The 19,830-nt window shown below is 44.3% G+C and overlaps 1 protein-coding gene across 1 annotated transcript in view; it reads right to left on the bottom strand.

Annotated features, from left to right (window-relative positions):
* SLC45A4 (solute carrier family 45 member 4) overlaps positions 1-19,830 on the bottom strand; it is a 90,281-nt gene that overhangs the window by 69,177 nt on the left and 1,274 nt on the right. The window lies entirely within an intron of this gene.

Genomic DNA, 19,830 nt, shown 5'->3' with positions numbered 1-19,830 from the left:
AACCACAAAGCATACCAGACTCAAGAAAAAGGAAAACCACAGAAGGCAAAATGGAAGAACTGTACACATCTATGCACTATTAAAAAGCAATAGGAATCTTGAGTCTGACAAAAATACTGCAATTACAAGCCCTAAAGAAACAAAAAAAAATCATTATTCTTTTCTTCTGGAATGCTATTATCAATATGTATTTATTTTTAGGTTAATTTAGACCAACGACTGAAAAGCATGCATGACCGCGGTCATACATAACTCACTGAATCAACCGTTCTCTGATGATGATTCCCGAAGTCTGTTGAAAGAATGATGGGTTTGATGACATATTGCTGGTGTTTATAAATATTTTAACAATATTGCTAGCTTTTTTAGAAAAAAAAAAGTGGCAAAATAATTATTTTAATTAGCCAAATGATAAAGCTACAATACTGACGACAGCCCAGTGTAACACCTACTCTTGACAGTAAAATGACACTCACTACATCAGAAGTGAATGTATGTAGTATGGCTTAGTAAAACACTATTTTTTTTGCCACAGAAGAAAAAAAAAAAACCCTATATTTACAGTAGTAGAGAAGAATAATGATTTGTGGTAAGAGAAAAGACTTCAGTGACTTTAGTGGAAATTATATGAGACCCTAACAGAACTGAAAACACTGAGAAGGGATCTCAAAATGTGGGTGTAGTTACAACTTCTAAGATGTGCTTCTTCTTACCCATAGATCTGTGGCAGCCTGGAGTACCTGATGGTTTGACACCTTGCTTTAAAATAACTGGAAAAAATTGCTTCTTTTTTTGTGTGTCTTTTTGTTGCCTGCTGTTGTGGCAAAGTGTGGTCCTTACCTCACCCTGCCATTTTAGACCTGTTCCAGCAATGTCCAGACATGTCCAGACGTGTCCAGATATTTCTCCATTGTATTTCCTCATTTTATTTTCACTTGAGTGTTGTTAACTGTCTAGCTGAGCCTAGAGTCATAAAGAGTAATTTTCCATAAAACAAACAGTTTAGTTTAAAAAATCTGTTTTTTTATAATGAGAGTGAGGGAGTGGGGGGAAAAAAATCCAAGGAAGCAGACCCACCTTTTCCCTCTGAGGTTCTTACTCAACTCCAAATATTTAATCCATAATAAATAAATGCATCCTCAAGTCTTGGCAGGGGAGGAATGAGTGTCAGTTGAGAGACTGATGTGCTGTCCAGACGTGTGCTACGTTTGCCCAGGAGAGGGACTGATGTTTGTGGGACTGGGAGAAAAGCTCCTAAACTGTGGTTGAGGGTGAGGTTGGGGACACGCTCTGCTTCCCCATGTTTGTGAGAGTCGACCTTTAGCAGGTTCCTTCTCAGCCGGGTGGTGGTTTTGAGTTCTTTTCCTCAGTGTGTTCTTAGGCAATGTGTAGCCAGTTGAGGCACTTCAGCAAGAGCTTTCCCTAAAGAAAGCATCCCGAAGTCACCTTAAAATCTCTCTATGACTCTTATTATGCATGCTTCCATTTTGTGAGTCACGTAGTTGGAGAAACCCCCAAGGTACTGCTCCCTCACTTATCCTTGCTTCCACTGATTTGTTTGGCATGCAGTACCAAAGGACTTAAAAAAAAAATATTAAAAAAACCTACAGGACCTCTGAACACTGAAGAGCAATATCCTGCTCTGAAAGCCTTGCCCTCTGTCTTGGCATAGAAGCTGGAGCAAGGGGTCTTCCCTATTTAATGAGATATGTTAATTAACCAGACGGCAGGATCATCAACAAGCTGCCATGAGTTCTCTCTACTCCATTTCACAGGTACTTGGCTTACAAAATTGTTATGAAAATTTACCATCCAGCCAAGCCAAACAAACAACAACCCCAATATTATTTTACACGCGTGTCAAAAGAAATAACTTGCCGCAGGCAAAGCGGGTGAAGGAATTTTACGAGGCTGTGTCTGATCCTCCCTCTCCCCTCCCTCAGACAGTTAAAGAAATGTTTGTATGATGAAAGGGGTAAGGGAGCAGAGGACAGCTGGTTAGGAATTAATGAAATGTTTGAGCATTATCATGCAATAATGGATTTAGTTGACTGTTTGCCAACAATCAGATCCAGTGTGAACTGCTTTACATGCAACGCAGGGATTCCTAGATTATCCAAACCTCATGAGACGGGCTGCTGCTCCTAAATCCTTTGAAAGCTGTGACTTTATAAAAAAAAGGTAATTCTTCATCTGGATGGACAAAAGCCCATGGGATTGTTTTGACTTGCTTTCAGACTTAATGATGTTTGACACAGCCAACTCTTAGAAGTGTCTCCTAACTGGGAGCGGCCATGGGTTTGGGAAGCCTGAGGCTGGACTTTGGGCAAATCTGAGCACCCAGAAGCCCAGGTGAGGTCTCCTAGCCAGGACATTTGTGAAGAGGACGTGAAAAATGAGACTCAACTTTTACACATTTGGCCTGTAGCTTCTCCCCAGGGTATCTCTCATAAAGGGTGAGATATCTGATGGGAAACCAGTGCTCTGGGCTTGAAACTGCTGTTTACCCTTCTTCCCACCCTCCCCCAACATATGCTGTCATTAAGCTGGAACTTTAATGGTTGTGTAAAATGGCCCATGTCCCTTGGTGCCTTTTTTTTTTCCTTTTTTTTTTTTTTTTTTTCTTTCTTTTTTCCCCTAAAAGCATTGGGTTTCTTCTGGTTTCTGCCTATGGATGAGGGCTGTAGACTTGAAGCAAGCAAACCAAAGATACTTTGTCTGGACACAAACAAGTCTCAAGAAGGTTTTATAGACAGCAGGATACTGCATGTGAGTTTGTGACTGCAACCCAGGTAGGCAGATTCACAGGTCAATTTAGGTTGCCTGTGGCTGGTAGCCAAAACTGACTTTGAAGTTTGAGAGCCAAATGGCTTCAGACAGGACATGCAGGTATAGAGTGAGACCTAGCCCTTTGCCCTGTCTTGTGCCCAGAGTTTACCCATCTGGAGCCATTTGGTTCATGTCACCCTAGAGCAATGTCAACAGTCCTAAGCAAACAGGGTGGTGCAGGTGTAGGGTCCATTTATTTTTCTCCTGGGCTGAAACCTGGTGTAAAAGCAGTAGCTGTACCTTCCCACACCATCCCCATATGGAAAATAAATGTCTCATCATGGAGACTCCAGCTAATAGCAGTTATGTTGGCAAGATCCTAATAAGGGCTGTAAGATACGTTTGCTGCTGCTGCTGCTGCTGCCGCTGCCGCTGCCACTTGTGAGGTCTCATCAGGAGTTCATGCCTTGAAGAATGAGAGTTCCCTATCATTATTTTCCTGGTTTGCACAGCTAAAAAGTGGTATTAACAGCTGCAAAAATTATCCTGCCTCTTGAATTTATGTGGTCTATAATTATCTTCACAATAAAACTGTGAGGAATTAAACTCCAGTGCAGTTTATAGTTGACAAGGATGACTTGACAGTCCTTCAAGAACTGTGGCCTTCAGTCCTCATTTAAGTGCCAAGAGCAGTTAAAATGCTGCTAGACAGCATTTGAGACCTGCAGGGCTTGTTCAGTTCAGTCACTCCTTCCCTTGCAATGGAGAGACCAAACCCTCATTTTTTGAGGCTATTTACTCTTTCTGTTTCTCTCTGCTTGGGCAATGAGCTGAGTTTAGTCAGTTTTCCTTCCGAGCTGCCTCATATTAAACCATGACTATGATGTTTATGTGGTTTCCATTGCCACACAAGGATATTTGTACTTTGGTCTCTCTATTTTTACTCAAAGCCAAATTGAAAAATGGATTTTCATCACACTGGGTTTGCAAAGAAGCAAAATCCTGAACCAAAGCCCGAAGTACAGGAGTCTGTTTAACTCTGAGATGATTTTCAAATTACTTCATTCACATTAGCCTTACCCTGGTGAAAGCTGGCCGGTATTATTGCCAGTTTACACTGGTGAATACAGAAAAAAGACCAGTTAGTTTTCTGGCTGCACAGGCTCCTGCAGCATGCCAGAAAGCCAAATTTACTGAAGTTTCACCTGTAAGATCTTGATTCCTTAGTGCTTTCTCATAACAACACATTTCATGGATTAATTTATAGATGATAACCAGTCAGTCTAGTCCAGTGCAGAATAAAATATCATATTTTATCCAGTCACAGCACACTTAGTCTGTAGCGCTAGACACTCAAACATGACCTCTAGTAACTGAGCATTAATTCCTGTTCAAGCTGCCTTCTTGTTTTGCAGCCTTTTAGTTACAGCTGGATTCAGATATGCACGTGTTATTTGGCACGTCTGTTTTGATCACCCAGGTGGGACCTGAAGCCTCTATAGCCTTCCTGAAGGACTCGCTTTACTCTTTGCTTTGCTAAGGCCTGTTATAACCACATGTTGTGATTTATCTCATCTCTTGCCTTGCCTAATCGGTCACATACCTGATTGGTGTTTGCAATATTCTGAGTCCTGGCATAGACAGGATTTCAAATTGTTTAGCCTTGTGTCATCAAAACTGCATCTGGAAAACCAGCAGTGTTCTCTGTATTTTTGGAAAATTCTAAGAAACAACTCAGAAGGAGCTACACCTAAGCTAGTGACTTTTGCAGCTATGACTCAGTGTTAGCAGAGGTCCATGAGCAGTCGCAAAAATAGACACTGTTGTGCTGACTATATTCAGGATTTTTTTTACATACTCGTGAAAACATGAGTAACAATCACCTGGGTGATGGAAAAGCAAGTTGGATTGGCACTGCTTGGCAATGGGATGGAAAATTAGTATGTAAAGAACCTAGTGATTAAGATAATAAAAACAATGTTAAGAGTCTTAGGTGAAGCCAAGTTTTATAGCCCTCAAGCTTTTAATTGTGAAATTGTTGGCTCTCTTTTTGTTTCTGAAATAGAAATCTATTTAAATGACTTAAGCAACCCAAGTTTCAAGAATAACCCTGAGAAGACTGTTGTAGCTGTGGCCGAAAAACTCAAATGAATTGAGTGAATGCTTTTTATTCTAATTACTTGAATTTCCAAACACAACCAAACAACTGCAGACCCCGAAGTGTTTCATAAGAAAGTAATTAAGTAATTATAAACTTTGAGGAAAAAATAAAGTGCATTTCCAAAGTCCAAAGTTGATAGGAGTGAAAATTAAAATCCGCAGAAAATACTGAGATTTTTTTAGAGTTCTTTTGGTTGCTTCCCCCTCTAAAAGTTGGGTGAAAACGGACAAATTCACAGTTTTTGACCTAACTCAAAACAGTTGTGTTCAACAATTTCCCCTTTTCCTAGAACTGAATATCACCCCGGTCATCAATTTTCAGGCAATGTTTGATTTGGGGAAGTCCTGCTATCTGAAGCACAGTGTGGATACTGCACACTTCTGCTCTAAGAGTCTTGTTTTACTTTGCAGCTATAATGATTTAAAAGCTAGTTGCTCCCAGAAGGAGCAACTTTCCCTTTCCTTTTCATCTGCGGATTGTATATGCTCTGGTCACCTAGCTGGTTTAGTAGAAAACCCTACATAAAGAATTGAATACTTTTCTGTTGAATAAACCATGCACATTGACTCATGTGACAGTCCTAAACCTTGTTTCAGCTTGCAGAGGCTGGCAGAAAATGGTCAGGCCCTTTCACATCGTGTTGTCTCTTCCAGGGTAAGTCACCTTCCAGTTCTCACTTCCAACCCCTATAGAAACAGCTGCACTTTCCAGTTCTTTCTCAAGCAACTTCATAATCTTCCTCAAACACTTTCCAGATCTTCCCCGGCCTACAACACAACCTGCTGGAGGGGGACCTGGAGGTGTCACTGTTCTTTTGTAGAGCTGTGTGTGAACACTGTGCCAACAGCAGTGAGATCAGGAAGGTAACAGAGATGTGCTTTCCTGCTGCTCTTCTTACTTGGGCAATCCTATCAGTTCAGCAGCTTCTTTCCATATCTATAAACAGAGCCTGGCAACTAAGCTCCAAATTTAAGTACCTCAAAGACCCAGGGCTGCTTTGGTAGGACCAGAAGTTTTGTATTACTGTTTTTTTGGTCCCATCCTTTCCCGCCGCACTCCCTCCCCGCTCCGCCCCCGCCCCCCCCCCCCCCCCCCCCCGCCCCCCCTTCTCCTATTATTAGTGAATAAAATGCAGCAGGGACTATTTTCTGAATATGTCAGAATAAGAATAAAGATCCTTTCTCCTTGAATGGGTTTCAACCCATTTTTCTGGACTGGCAATGTATTTATGATTTATGCTGAGTCCAGATAGATGCTCTCCCTAAGGATGTCCTAGCGCTCACCTGGGCCAGAGCACAGAATGACGACAGAAGCTCCGAAGGTGATGATTTGAACAGAGATTATTCGCAACCTTGAGAGCTGACTCAAGAGGTTATAGCTTAAGATAAAGAAGTTAATAAAACTGAGAGGAAAGAAAGTTCCTAGCAATGAGGTTATTTGGAAGGTTTAACAAGCTCCCCAGGGAAGCACTGTTCCTGAAGATAACTTTGAGAAGAGACCAGCAGAAATGTTTTTGAGGCATTTAGATTTTTCCTGTAAAGTAATCAGTTGTATTTCTGCCAAAAAAGGCCCTCCCCGGTCCCAATTAAAAAAGAATTGGCCTGAATGGATTACTCCAAATTTGAACAAAATATTTTTTTTTTCCATCTGGCAAAAGTTTCATGTATCTTCCTCACTCTTTTTTCCCCTTGTTAGTGGTTTTGGTCAGACCAGAAGCATATGTTGCAGAATCTGCCAGAAAAAAAATGTTTTCACAATTGATATTTTCTTAAATGCCTTTCAAAAATTCAGTCAGTGCCCTTGGAGACAGAAATCCTCCCTTCAATGATACAAGTACAGAACAGCCACCAACCACCTCTCATTTTTTCTTATCACAGAATCAAATGGTTCAGGTTGGAAGGGACCTTAAAGACCATCTAGTTCCAACCCCCCTGCCATGGGCAGGGACACCTGCCACCAGACCAGTTGCTCAAAGCCCCATCCAGCCTGGCTTTGAACACTTTCAGGGATGGGGCATCCACAGCTTCACTGGGCAGCATGTGCCAGTGCCTCACCAACCTCACAGTAAAGAATTTCTTCCTAATGTTTAATCTAAATCTATCCTCTTTTGGTTAAATCCATTCCCCCTTGTCCTATTTCTACAAACCCTACCTAAAAAAAGTCTGATCATCTACCAGACTTGAACTGCAGGCCTGGTGCTGCTGGCATCGTAGTTCACTCTCTCTTTCACCTGCCTTCTGAGGTGCTCAGCAAACCCATGATGTTGCCTTTAGGGTTTCTTTTCTGAACCCTGACAGGCAACACTGTTCCCCATGACCTCTCGGTATGGTTTGGTGAGGCTGTGGTTGGAGCATGGCTGAGGAAGTTCAGAGGATTGTTCAGGGAGTACAGGGCACTGAACCAAGTTGAAACGTAGATTGTTTTCTCCTGATAGATAGTCCTGGAAATGACCTACCAGATGGCCTGGTCCTTTCATATTGATTATCAGTTACCCTGCTGCACAAACTCTTCATCTTCTGAGAAAGGCGAGTGTTTTTTATAGTGGATATGTATTTTATATCATCCCTTCTGGCTTGTTTTGAGCTTCATTTCCCAGAAATGAGAGATGCTGCTGTATTGTTCCCCTTTTACTCCACTCCCCCCTGCCCTGCTTTGCTTACTGCTAGCCAAGTATTGCCCCAAACCGTTTCTTCTCTTACAGGTCTGTGCCTTTCTGTTAACTGCAAACTTCAACCTGTTTTCCTGTGGTTTAAGCAGATACAAGGTCTTTCTACCATGTGGATTTACTCATCTGAAATACCACAAAATCCATATTCCAGGTGAGCCACTTGCAAAACTCCTCCTTTAAGCACTTACTTTAACAAACTTGCAGCATTTCATCTACTCTGTGGTTTTGATCTCCCTCTGAAATGCAGCTGAAGCCAAGACGTTTAGGAAAGGCGGCATACTGTTGAACCAACCTCACACCCTTAGAAAACTAGTGTAAAATTCAGAGACAAGCCTAGAAATTGGAGTTCCCAATATTTCCAGGGCTTGGAGGCAGAGGCTGCATTTGCACACTTGATGCTGTGTTTTGCCTCAGCTCTCTGAGCTCCATCTGAATTCTGCACTTGAAGCCAGACCGAGCAAAACTTACAGCTACTCAGACCTATGCTTTTGATTTGTACATGACAAAAGATACAGACCTGGTTGCAGCAGACCTCTGGCAACTGTACTGTTAATGACGGGAAGAAAGTGAAGCTGTTCAGCTGATCCATGACCATTTGCAACTCAGCCCGTGATGTATTTGAATTGCAAAAAACTTCAGAAAGTTTTCACGCATTGCAGGGACAGATATTCCACCACCTGTCTCACTGGAGGTTTGCATGAGGTCCCTTTTTATAGATCAGAAATAGTGCACAGGTGCAGAATTCCCAAGTACAAGGTACTGTGTGTGTGCGTGTGTGTGTGTGTGTGTGTTGCATTCATTGACTTTACTTTCTCTCTAATGACCTATGAGTATCTCTTGTCTCATGGAATTGAGTGTTGTTTGCTTGTTCACAGTTTCCTTTCCTTCCGTTATCCAGCAAAGAAAGTTTGCTTAAGTGGCTTTTGTGAACTCTTTCAAGATCCCCAGAAGGATGATACAGGAAACAGAGAGTTTCCTTTCTATATAAACTTCTAGGGTGTTCCCATAATAGCCTGAAATTTATCTGCACTCAACAGTCTGCAACTGGACAAAAAATTAATGAACTGTCAAGGGATCAGGCAAAACACAATTAGAGTATCGGAGAGAGGAGAGCTTGCAATAAAAAAGAATCCTCCACTTACATAGCATCTTTTATCCCATGTTACCAAACACTTTCCCTTCTATGTTTCCAATTACTTTACAAGTTGGCCGTGCTTTAACCATTCAGCCTGAAATTTTCTGTAATTGCTCCCTGCCTCAAGTTGAATACATTTTTCAGAGAAGAAGGAAAAGTGAAAAGTTACACACACAAAAAAAACTTTTTAAAAAGGTGCAGTCATATTTCACTGAGATTAAAACTAAAGAATTAGTTTTATGAATGTTTAAGCTTTCTCCCTCTTTATTTTAAAGAGTATGTTTGCACCACAGGAGGCTGGAACAGGACTGAGACGCTTGGCACAGAAGCAGTGCTGGGGATCAGAGTCTATTGCTGTCTCTGTGAAAATACATCTGGATTTGTCCAAATAATAAACCACAGACAAACCTCTACTTGAAAGCATTAGAGGCAGGCTTGCACCTCGTTTTTTATGCCTGCTGACAGCCGTGCCCATAGTTTCTACAGCCCCCTAAAAGCAGCCCCCGTAAGCAGAACATCTGGACAAGGCGCTGACAAAATGGATTCTCATCTTTCATGATTTCACCCTGGGTGACCTGGCACAGTGGGTGAGATCTGGGAGGATTGTAGTACTGGGAGGGAGGGCAGGGCCTGTGCTGAAAGCTGACAAGGTAGAAATGTGAGTCATTAAAAGGCAAAGACCAAACTGTAAAGAAACAATTACTTACATTATTATTTAAAAAAAAAAAAACCAACAGATCTGGAAGGCACGTTCGCCTGGTGGTTGACACTCCCTACAAAAGCACCGTGTTATTCCAAAAGTCTCCCATGAGACGAACAAACCTTGCCAGGAATAATCACAGATCTGGAATTGTGTAACTGCTCAACTAAACACAGGCAGAGAACAGATAGGGAACCTGTGCTTTTCTTTTCCTGCCCACTTCCTTGATTTCAGGGCTGTGTGGTGTTTGGGAGCTCTGTGGCTTACATTGGCTGGAGCAGTCAGGACACCAGAAAAAAAAAAAAAAAAAAAAGGTTCTTAGCAACAGCTTCACAGCATCTGTTGTTTTTAACTCCATTCATAAAAGCAGTTAGCCATGCTGTAGTGAGGCAGGCCGCTACACTCAGCATACTCAACCTTTGCGAGAAGCAGAAAGCTCTTGACTTGCTCTGAGCGGAGCGCTGGCAGATTTCATGCCCTCCCAGCACTAATCCAGCGATAAAGAAAATGTCTTTAAGCCACTTCAGATTCTAGTGCTCCCATTAGTATTCTCCAGTTACAGAGATCAAAGGACTACAATGGGCAGTGCAGCGAAGGGAACGAGGAGATGCAGGCAACAGCTTCACCTCCCCTCTTAGCGGGGTTTGGGCCATTTTCTCAAGCAGGAGAGACCATGTTTGGGGAGTAGATGCCACGTCAGCCTGGCTTGGACAGTTCGGCAGCACGCTGGCACTCCCACATTGCAGGAGTCTGGGCATTGCATCAGGCAGCGTTAACGGCAGGGCTGTGGTGCCTTTATTTTAGCGATAATTTACGGCTAACCAAAAATCAGATACTTAACCTGCTGCAGCCTGGAAGGCAAGTCTGTATGTGAAATGACCCATATCTGCATGGCCACAGGCAGAAGCTGATGTGAAAATTGTTTTGGTAACAGCAGTTAGTGCAGCAGTAGTTTTTATTAATTTTCTAAAACAACTTGTGGAAATTAATAGTTTTTAAGTTAAGAAACACTATTTGTCACTTTTAAAATCAAAAGCCTCATGTTTACTGAGAAAGGGTTGTCTTTATTGACAAAAGCCTATCTTTTTTTCCAAGACAAAAAAATGCTGTGAAACAGTACTATTTAAAATAGTCTCTGAGCAAAGATAAAGAGGTTCTGCTATAAAACCTCACCATACAGAGGAAGTAACTGAGGAAGGCAGCTGATGTGGGATTTCACATACTGAGAAGGTTTGGAAACAAGAGTCTGGTGGAGCTCTGGTATGTTTGCCTTGCAGCAGAGAAGGCTAAAAGGGATTTGATCTGTCCCCAGAAATACCTGTGGCAGAAGAAGGTACCAGGTTTGAGCAGGCTGTCTAATCTGTTAGGCAAAGTGCTGCAAGAGCTATTTCCTAGAGACAGAAACAAGAGATGTTCCCACTGGAAATAAGGATCAGAGGTTAATTAACTATAGGAACATCCTACCAAGGAAGCCACCCTGTGAATTTCTATATGATAGATTGTGGGCATTGCCATTGAACATTTTAGGTGTAACCTGCTTTGCTGTTGATTACAGAGGGATGCCAGGGGTCTTGCCTCAGGTACCCAAACCTCAGGGCTGTGAATACCTCCCAGGTGCCTGCTGGAGGACCGTGCCCTGCTTTGGTGTTTCTCTGTGAAAGAGCCTCCTCAAGTCTCTGGAGAAAAGCAAAACAAGGACAAATTTGCACTTCCATTACTCTGTTTTCATTTACATCCAAATTCTGCCAAAATTTGTGTGTCCATTTAAAACTTTTATTTCCTCCCCACTGTCCTGCCTCCGTGCTGGGGTGCATGTTCCTCATGTTCCTTTTTTTTTTTTTTTTTTTTTTCTTTTAGTAACAGCTTTGCGGTTGCTTCACAGCCCACTTGATATACTCATCACTCCAGACACAACAGGGCTCAGAGCTGAGCACAGTCTATGTACAAACAGTCTATGTACAAACACTGCTACGTGAGGTTTTGGAGCCTGCCTCATGCCCAGGGCAGAAGGCAGAAGACTGCAACAGACTTTCCTTGGCTGCAATACTATGGCTCAGCCTGTAACTGGGGGCTGTGGAAAATTAATTTATGGGCCCTGTTTTCAAGGCATGGCCGGCAAGGTCACAGTTTTGAAGCTGTAAGGGCGCAGCCTTTTCCTACTTGCAGCCAGTACGCATGCCAGCTTTCCTGTCCTCTCTTCAGATGTCACCAGATCGCTGTCACATGAACACACCGTGGGTGGGGGAATGCCCTGGCTGCTCCAAACACGGTGCCATTGGCTGCCCAGCCTGTTTTCTTGCATGGTAAATCTATGAATGCAGCCTGATGATTGCTCAAAGTGTAACTTAAACCCACTCTTCAGAGACGCAGCTTCTGGCTGAACTCTCCTTGGCCCTTGCAAGGCTGAGCAAAGGAGTTTGTTTAAACCAGCCTTGAAGACAGTGCTGCCCTGTGTAGCAGTGTGCAAGAAGGTGCATGATGTATCTCTGCTGAGGGTATCAACTTGTACAGTTACCCTTCCGCATCTGCTTGGTGGTCAGCCCAGCTGAATGGAGACAATTTGAATGCAAAGAAATGAATTTTTCCCAGGCACCGAAGCCAGAGCTGATTCCTTTTGGACATGAAGAGCCTGGGCTTGGTGTACATTGAGCCCTGTCCCTGGGCAGTTTAATCTCACCAACCAGAAATCTATGGATTTACACTTCCATATGCAACTGTTTGATAATCATGTTGCCATGGCTACATTTGAATCTTGCAATAAATGTGTAATTTCACACATTTACATCAAAAGGAATTGCAGGACATACAACTGCCTACTGCCTAACAAAGCAAGCTGATGTCTCTCCATAAGCACTTTCCATTTTTAACACTGTATTATTGTACTCATTGGGTGTTTTGGGGGCATTGAGGGCTATAGGGCGGGTTTGACAGCCTGGAGGTCAAATTCTTGAGGTCTTGTCTACACTAAGGCTTCCCCAGTGCTGACATCAGGGCAGTTGCCCTTCTGGGATCTAAGCAGCCAGTTCCAGGGCAGTGCTGGTTCAGTAGCTTCTCCTGCTGCCACTGTGCCTGGGAGCTGCAGGATGCTGAGATCTTTTGCAATTAAAAAAAGAGAGTTGAACACAAGGTCCTGGTGTGCCTGAAATGCAAGGTGAAGGACTGAGGAAGAGGAGTGGAGTGAGAGGCTCTGCTCAGGGGTCTGAAGCCCTCCTCTTTTCCCAGTTTGGTCCCTTCATCCTCTTTTCAGCCCCGTCCTCTCATAACTTTCTTGCTGGGTCCCTGTCTCCTCTCTTTCACCTTCTGCCACCAGCACTGCTCCTTATCTCACGAGCCACCTTGTCCCAGCCTCTTTGCTCCACTGCCCCCAGGCTACCTGCCCATCTGTCCCGCAGGTTCCTTCTCCCAAGTGTTCTCCCACTTCTGATGGCTTCTTAATCCCATGCACAGCTCTTGTCTTGGTCCATGCCTCCTTCTCTGCCCCTGACAAAAGGCAATGGGCAGGTAAGAGTCATTTAGAGAGGGGCAGGTAGCAGGGGTAGCAGAGAAGAGGCTGCGTCCAAGGTACAACTTCAACCAGCAGCAGCTGAATGCAGTGGTGGATGGCAGAGATGCACTCACTGAGCATCAGATCTGGAGAGAAATTTGCATCCAGATTCTATCCCTGCTGATTTAAACAAATTTTTCAGGAACTCAAAACTTGGACAGTTCTGCCTTTGTTTTTTTTTCCTATAGCAACGGCAGCTGGAACAGTGTCGGCACCAAGGCAGGGCTGCAGCTGGGTTTATCCTTGCTCAGAAGCAAAGAGGTGCTGGAGAGTCTTTAGCATTAACAGAATGTGGGCAAAGCAAATGTTTCACCTCACTCTATGAATTTACTGTTGTGTAGAGAGGAAATTTGACTGAGACAAGTACCCAATACTGACAATTGCTGTGTGAGAAACTGGAAAAGTAAAAAATACTGGAAGAGATTAAGATATTTTTTCCTTAGTTGTTTATACAATTGGAAAAGTTAAGTAAGCCTAATTATTGAGGTTATTGGTTTTAATGAGTCACCCCCTTGCTATTATTATTCCTGGTTTCTGTTGCCATAGGACAAGAAGCTGCAGCTGGGCTAAGCTGTGCTACGCAACAAACCCTTACATTTGCTTTTCCAAGATTGAGACATAGGAAAATGGGTGGACTCAGGCAAACAGGGGAACATGGGGAAGGAAAGTGATGCTTGCCAGTATGGTCTGTGGCAATCTGACCATTGTGCAGATACTGGGGGCAAAGATGGGTTTCTACCAGGGGCTGGGGGGACTGATGTGGCGTTGGTTTTTGGATGTTTCTGAGGAGCCCTTTCCAAAGATGTGGTAGAAAGTATGAGGAGGTTGTCCACAGAGGTTGCCATCGTGGGCTGGTTGTTGGAGGGAATGGCCATGGTCAGAGAAGTCACAGGGCTTTGAGAGTGAAGACCTGAGTTTGATGCTATGGGATGGGAGGAGCCAGTGGAGGGATAGAGGCTGGGAAGCAAGACAAAAGGGAGAGGTCAGGAGAAAAATCTCCATGGTAGTATCCTGAATGGGTAAAAGCGAAGCATGAACAGGGACCATTGAAGGTACTTTAGTAACAGAGGAAGGGAGAGGTAGGTAAGAGATTTACCTGCAGGGCTGGAGAAGCTGGGCTTGAAAAAATCCACAAGGTTCAACTGCAGCCTAAATTCATGGACCTCAAAAGAGAGGTGTGAGGTGGCATTCAGGAGCCGTGTCTGCATGGCAGATAACGCATTTTGTTGCCCACTGTGCTTTTAGAAGATTTAGGGAGAAAGCTTGGGAGGAAAGGGATGTAAAAATCTCTGTCTTATCTAGGCTGAGCTTTAGATAATAGACATCCATGATACGTCCTGTCACCTGGGATGATTGCTTTGAACTGGCCTTTCTTACTGAGAGCCAAAACAAGTGTGCAAGAGGACGTGGGATCTCGCTGGAGGAGGGTGTGCTTGTGTGTGTGTTAGTGTGCAGGCTAATTCCGATCTGCTGTTCAGGCGGCACCACAAGCCCACGGAGTGGAGGCAGGAACATGGTAACCCACAGTGTTCCATTGATTGGTTTCAATTGATCAGTTGTATAGAAACAAAGCAAATGAAGTTTCTGGTCTCTTGGATGTTGCAGTGGGTGTCGGGTTTGCTTGCAGCAAGTTTATCTTTTTCAGCTGATCCTGCACTTTCGGTTCTCTCTCCAGGATGGTTGAGAAAAGTCTTTTTTGAGATGGATAGCTGGCCTCAGGAAAAAAAAAAAGGGAAGATCTGCTGGAAGAATGTACTGTCAGATTTTCTTTCCCTCTCGAATGCATACAAGGACAAGTACTAAAAATGCCATGGGAGCAAGCATGGGAGGGGTATGTACAGAAATGAGCTGCCCTGTGGGTGTGAAAATCATTCTTGAGCCATTGTGTTTTCCCTCCTCCCTTCCCTTAGCCCAACAAGAAAAGTTGCACAGTCTTTTGTCTTCCAGTACTTTAGTGTACAAAGCCTGGAGCAGAAGGAAACCCTCACCTTTCTTTCTGTGGCATGGGTAAAGTGTGCCTCCCCTCTTCACAGCTACCAAAATCTGGCCTTTCCTGCTTGATTATCCATTTCCCAATAGTTCCCAGAGCTCGAATGCTGGACTCCACCAAGGCTCCACAGAGAGATTAGCGTGGACTTGCCTTGTCCGTGGATGACCTTAATTCTCTTTTGCATTTATTCCTCCTAGAGGATCAAGGAGAAGGAAGGGGAGGGTGAGCTACAGTTAAATCCGGTTCTTGGATCTCCCTTCAGCCAGTGGAGAATGGGCTGTGTGCCTAAATGAACCCAAAAGGCCCCATGGCGTGAGGTGCCTCACATCCAAGCAGGATGTGGTGGACTATTCCCAAATGCCTGAGCTGCTACACGCTCCGGCCATGCTTCAGCAGACAGCACATCCCAGAGACCCTGGGGACAGTAACAGGGCTGCTGCCAAGGCACTGAGCTCCCCTCCAGGCAACTGGAAGATGGCAAAAATGCAGGTCGTGAATGCTGTCTGGAGCGAGTGACCTGGATGTGTCTGCCCAGACTTCATACAAAAAGGCAACGTGGTCCCGGCTTCGTTGCTCACAGGGCTTTGTGCTGGAGGCCAAAGCGGATACTGTACAACGTGTAGAGAGCCACAGCTCTTGCCCAGTCGCAGAAGAGGCCACTGTTCCCAGTGGTACCCAGTACAGCTCTGTGAACCCATCTGCACAATAGACTTGTCAAAATGGATGCCAAGAGCATCCAGCCTCTCTGCCGTTACTGCCAAAGCTTTCCAATAGCAGGCTGCTCTGCAGCCTAATGCAGCTCACTAAGGGCGAAATTCAGATGCTTAGGATGTTCAGATGAGAACTGCATAATGCATTAGCAGTTATCAACGTTTTTTCACTCTTGAGGCCAATTAATTTTTGGATGCAAGCATGCTGAGACCACCTTGTGCAGCACTGCTGCTGTGGTTTTCATGGGTTGTTAAAGCGAAGTTAAGCTGTGTTTTTCTTTGTGTGTTTATCAGTGTTTTCTCTGTTAGCTTGTGCATGTGAGAATTGTTATCTGAAACACCCTTTCCTCCCTTCCAAACCACACTGAATCCTCTGGCAGTGGCAAGTAGCCCATGGACCACAAACTGAGAAGAATCTGGCTCATTCCCTCCCTCTCCTAACAGGTATTTGCTTGATATTCGTGAACACAGGAATCAAACACAGGAGTTCCCAGCTAATGATAGTCACGATCCCAGTTGGAAGCTGCTCCTGTGCCTAACAGTTAGCTAAGAATTATCTCAAATACCCCAAAATAGGTCTTACAGGACAAGTAGAGGAGATCTAGAAGGTTATTCAGTCTGCCTCCAGCATTGCACAGGGACAAGGCTCACTCCACCTTTGCATGACTGTAAGATTTGCTTCTTCTCTCCCTTGTAAAACTGTATGATGAAAACAGTTTTCCCCAGGCATTTGCAACTTATGAGCATTATTTAGTGCATCACATTACAAATAAAGGAAAATACTAAATTTCTGCTGATTTTTTTTTTTGTTTTGTTTGGCGCTCAAGTTTTGTATCCCTTAGTCCTTTTTTGACAGGTTAAAATTAAAGGACTTTTCAGGGTGATCAGGGTCAAGAAAGAACTAGAATATCAGTCTTCTGCTGAATGAGACAACACAGGGGAAATTTTCATTAGATCATCTTGAATCTTGGGATCCAAATACTCTTTTTCTCCTGCTCTTCAAGTCAGGTCAATGTGCAGGGTACCAAGGGCCAGACTAGCAGGAAAGGCAGCACTGCTTTTGCTTCCCCTTCCCTCCTGCATACAGAAATGAGGGACATGATGAGCTTGCAAGCTCAGATTAAAAAGGACTGTCTGCCAGGGAGCAGACGTGCTCCCCTAGAATCATCCTTCCAGCTCTCCCATGTGGGCAGGGAGAGATTCTGGTTATTTCATTCTCTTAGTTAGGAACAAAATAGCACATGTCCATCACTCGCCACTAACGAAGAAGTACAATTAATGTATCTGGTGATACATCCTGTCTGCCCCGAGGTACTGTTGTGCAGTGGAAGTTGATAAATTGGACCAAATAATGCCTTAAAAATACCCTGTTTTCACAGTAGCTTAAACTCCAGGTCAGAGTGGGCACAGGCTACACTGGGCCACAAGTGTGTGGGATGTCACTTCTGACTTTACAGACACTATCCATTTTCCCTCCATGTCCCTTTTTTACCACCAAGAATTTAGCTGATTTAGCAAAATATCATGGACAATAATAGCTAGTGCCAGTCTTGAAGGATCAACATCGTTTCTGCAGTGCAACCCACTGCATGCAAACTGGGAAGAGTCAACATGGGCTTCCTGGGAAGGCTGATGCAGTGATGAGAAGAGGAATGACATGTTATTAGACTGGTATATAGGTGTCAGGTCAAAGGCCTCAGATTTCTGCAGAAAGATGGGATCTCGCCTGACTTCAGCAGAACTGGTTGCATCAAAAAGGTTTAGTGCTGGATTTTGTGTCTGCAAGGATACAATGCTCAGACTCTATGCTCACCAGCATAGAGACGGTAAGTGATACGTGAGAAGCCCCCACACTTTACAATTAGAAAAAAAAGAAAGCTGGCATGAGATGGTAAATGCTGCCATGTGGTGTTCAAGGAAAACCTGTTTGCGTGGGATGTGCTGGAAAAATTGCTCAAGAATGGTGCATTCTCATAAAAAATGATCTGGCTGCTGTTCAGGTCAGTGTCTTTGTATAGAAGCTGTGGGCTACGTGGTTGCTTCAGCATATGCGTGCAGCCACTGGCAAGGTGATTGCTTTCCGTGTGATCTAATCCCCCTTGCCCTGGGGTGTTGGAGATCTTTGCCCTCACCTAGTTTTGGGTCTGGATCCATCTTCTCAGAGCAGCTTGCATTGACACAGACCTTCATGGCAGAGAGAGGCACCCTGTGGATGTCAGTCCAGGAGAGCAGCTCAGCCAAGATCAGCTTACTGGTGGTGCTTGGTCCCTTCTTGGGGGGAAGGTGGGAGGGCTAAAATGCCACACTCATTTTATTAGCAGATTATAACTAGGTTTCTGATCCCTGCCAAGCAAAGCAGTGACCATGCTTCAGAAGAGGATGAAGAGATTCCTGGAGATTCAGATCATGAATTAGCACTAGCTGCTGGAGGAAATAAATGACAGGAATGCCCAGTTGTTAGCCAGAGACTCCTTTCAATCCCTGCATAACAAACTATCAATAAGTTGTGAAGGGACAACCCCGCCCCCCCCCCCCACCCCCCCCCATCTCCTTTTCCACCTTAGGTGAAGGCTGAAAATAAAAGACAGCTGGAAGCGTCCTGCAAGCCAGAGAGCTGGAAGCCTTCCCTCATGCACTGTTCTTGCTCTCCTACTACCAGACCTCCAGCCTTTCTGACAATACTGATGCTGGTCTACACTAGGTTCCTGTAATCTTCAAGGCTAGAAACAGCATGACTACCACCAAAGCCTGCAGCGGTTAGGCCCTCTGGTTTCACAGGGTGAAGTTTAATAGGCATGACTTAATATGGTTGCTTGGTACAGAAGGTCCTTTGTCCTCAACCATATTAAACAAAATAATACAGACCATAAATTTAGTGTAAAACCTGTAGTTAAGGAAAATGAAGTAGCAATCCATGGCAGATTGCTGCTTCTGCAGGGGAAGCACCCTTACACTGCTGAATAGTTTGGTCATGATCAGTCCTGAAGCAGCCACTGGGAATTAGAACAGAGTAAAGTTATGCAGGAGGAAGGTTGTGCTTTAGGTTCCTTATGCCATTGCTTTTAAAAAATCAGCCTTCACAGAAACTGCTCTTTTCCTTCTGGAAGGAGAGCTGAAGCAGTGTTTGAATCTGAAGTTTATAATAGAGAAGTGGGGAAGGAGCAAAGGTCCCTTTTTTTGCAGACACACAAAATCTCTCATTTGTGACCTCATGCACTGGCTGGTGAGTGCAGACAGAGATGGGTCAGCGCAGGGAGCAGTCCCTGCCATCACATGCACATGTGCCTACACACCCTCGCCCCTCCACACCCCAGGAGCTGTCCCAGCACCACAAATGCTGTCTCTCCATTCTGGTCCCTGGTCGCCTCCTCTCCAGGAGGATTTGTTGCTATTTGCCTTCCTTTCCAATCTCCATCCTGTCCAAATCAACACTACCAAGTTGCCCTCCTTGGCATTTTCACTACTTTGCCCCAGTTGGAGTTGTGTATGAACTCAGACCTCACATCCTTGCTGTATCCGTGCACTCATAGCACTGGGTGCTTGATGCCAGCTTTCGAGAAACAAGCACCAGCTTTAACTATGAGATGCCCAAGACTGTGAGCACTGAAAGCACCAGGAACGATCACTGTGTTACACCCAGCTAGGCTGTCCTTTTAAGAGCACAGCCCTGCCTGTGTAATACCCATCATCACAGCTACTGCAATGCTATGGCTGCAAAGACAAGATTTGGGGTGCAACGAACAGTTCACACCTCCTCCCCCAGACACAGATGCATACACACCCATGCACAAAACCAGGGCATTAAAAATTTCCTCTGTGACTGGGCTGTTTTGCTTGCACAAACATTATTTCTGAAAAGGCCTGGCATTCAGATGGCAGGCAAGATAACTGCTTTCAGCAGTGCCCATCATTGTGGTGTCTGGGCTTTGCAAAACAGGCTCTGTCTTTGGGAAAAAAAAAAAACAAGGTAAGAAGAGCCCTCTAAGCTAAGGTCTCACCCCTCCTGACTGTCTCAGAAAGTAAATCATACTGAACCATGTTCCCCTGCCTTGAGATTATTATACCATTTTGAAACACCAGCCTGGTCTGGTAATCCTGCGTCTTAACCAGTCTCCCAGGCTGCCTCCTTTAGCTGCCAGCAAACATCCTCTTC

This window comes from Falco biarmicus, chromosome 3, assembly GCF_023638135.1.
Source record: "Falco biarmicus isolate bFalBia1 chromosome 3, bFalBia1.pri, whole genome shotgun sequence".
NCBI classification, from domain to species: Eukaryota; Metazoa; Chordata; class Aves; order Falconiformes; family Falconidae; genus Falco; species Falco biarmicus.
Note: the sequence above shows the minus strand (reverse complement) of the source record. Positions and strands in the feature narration are given on the sequence as shown.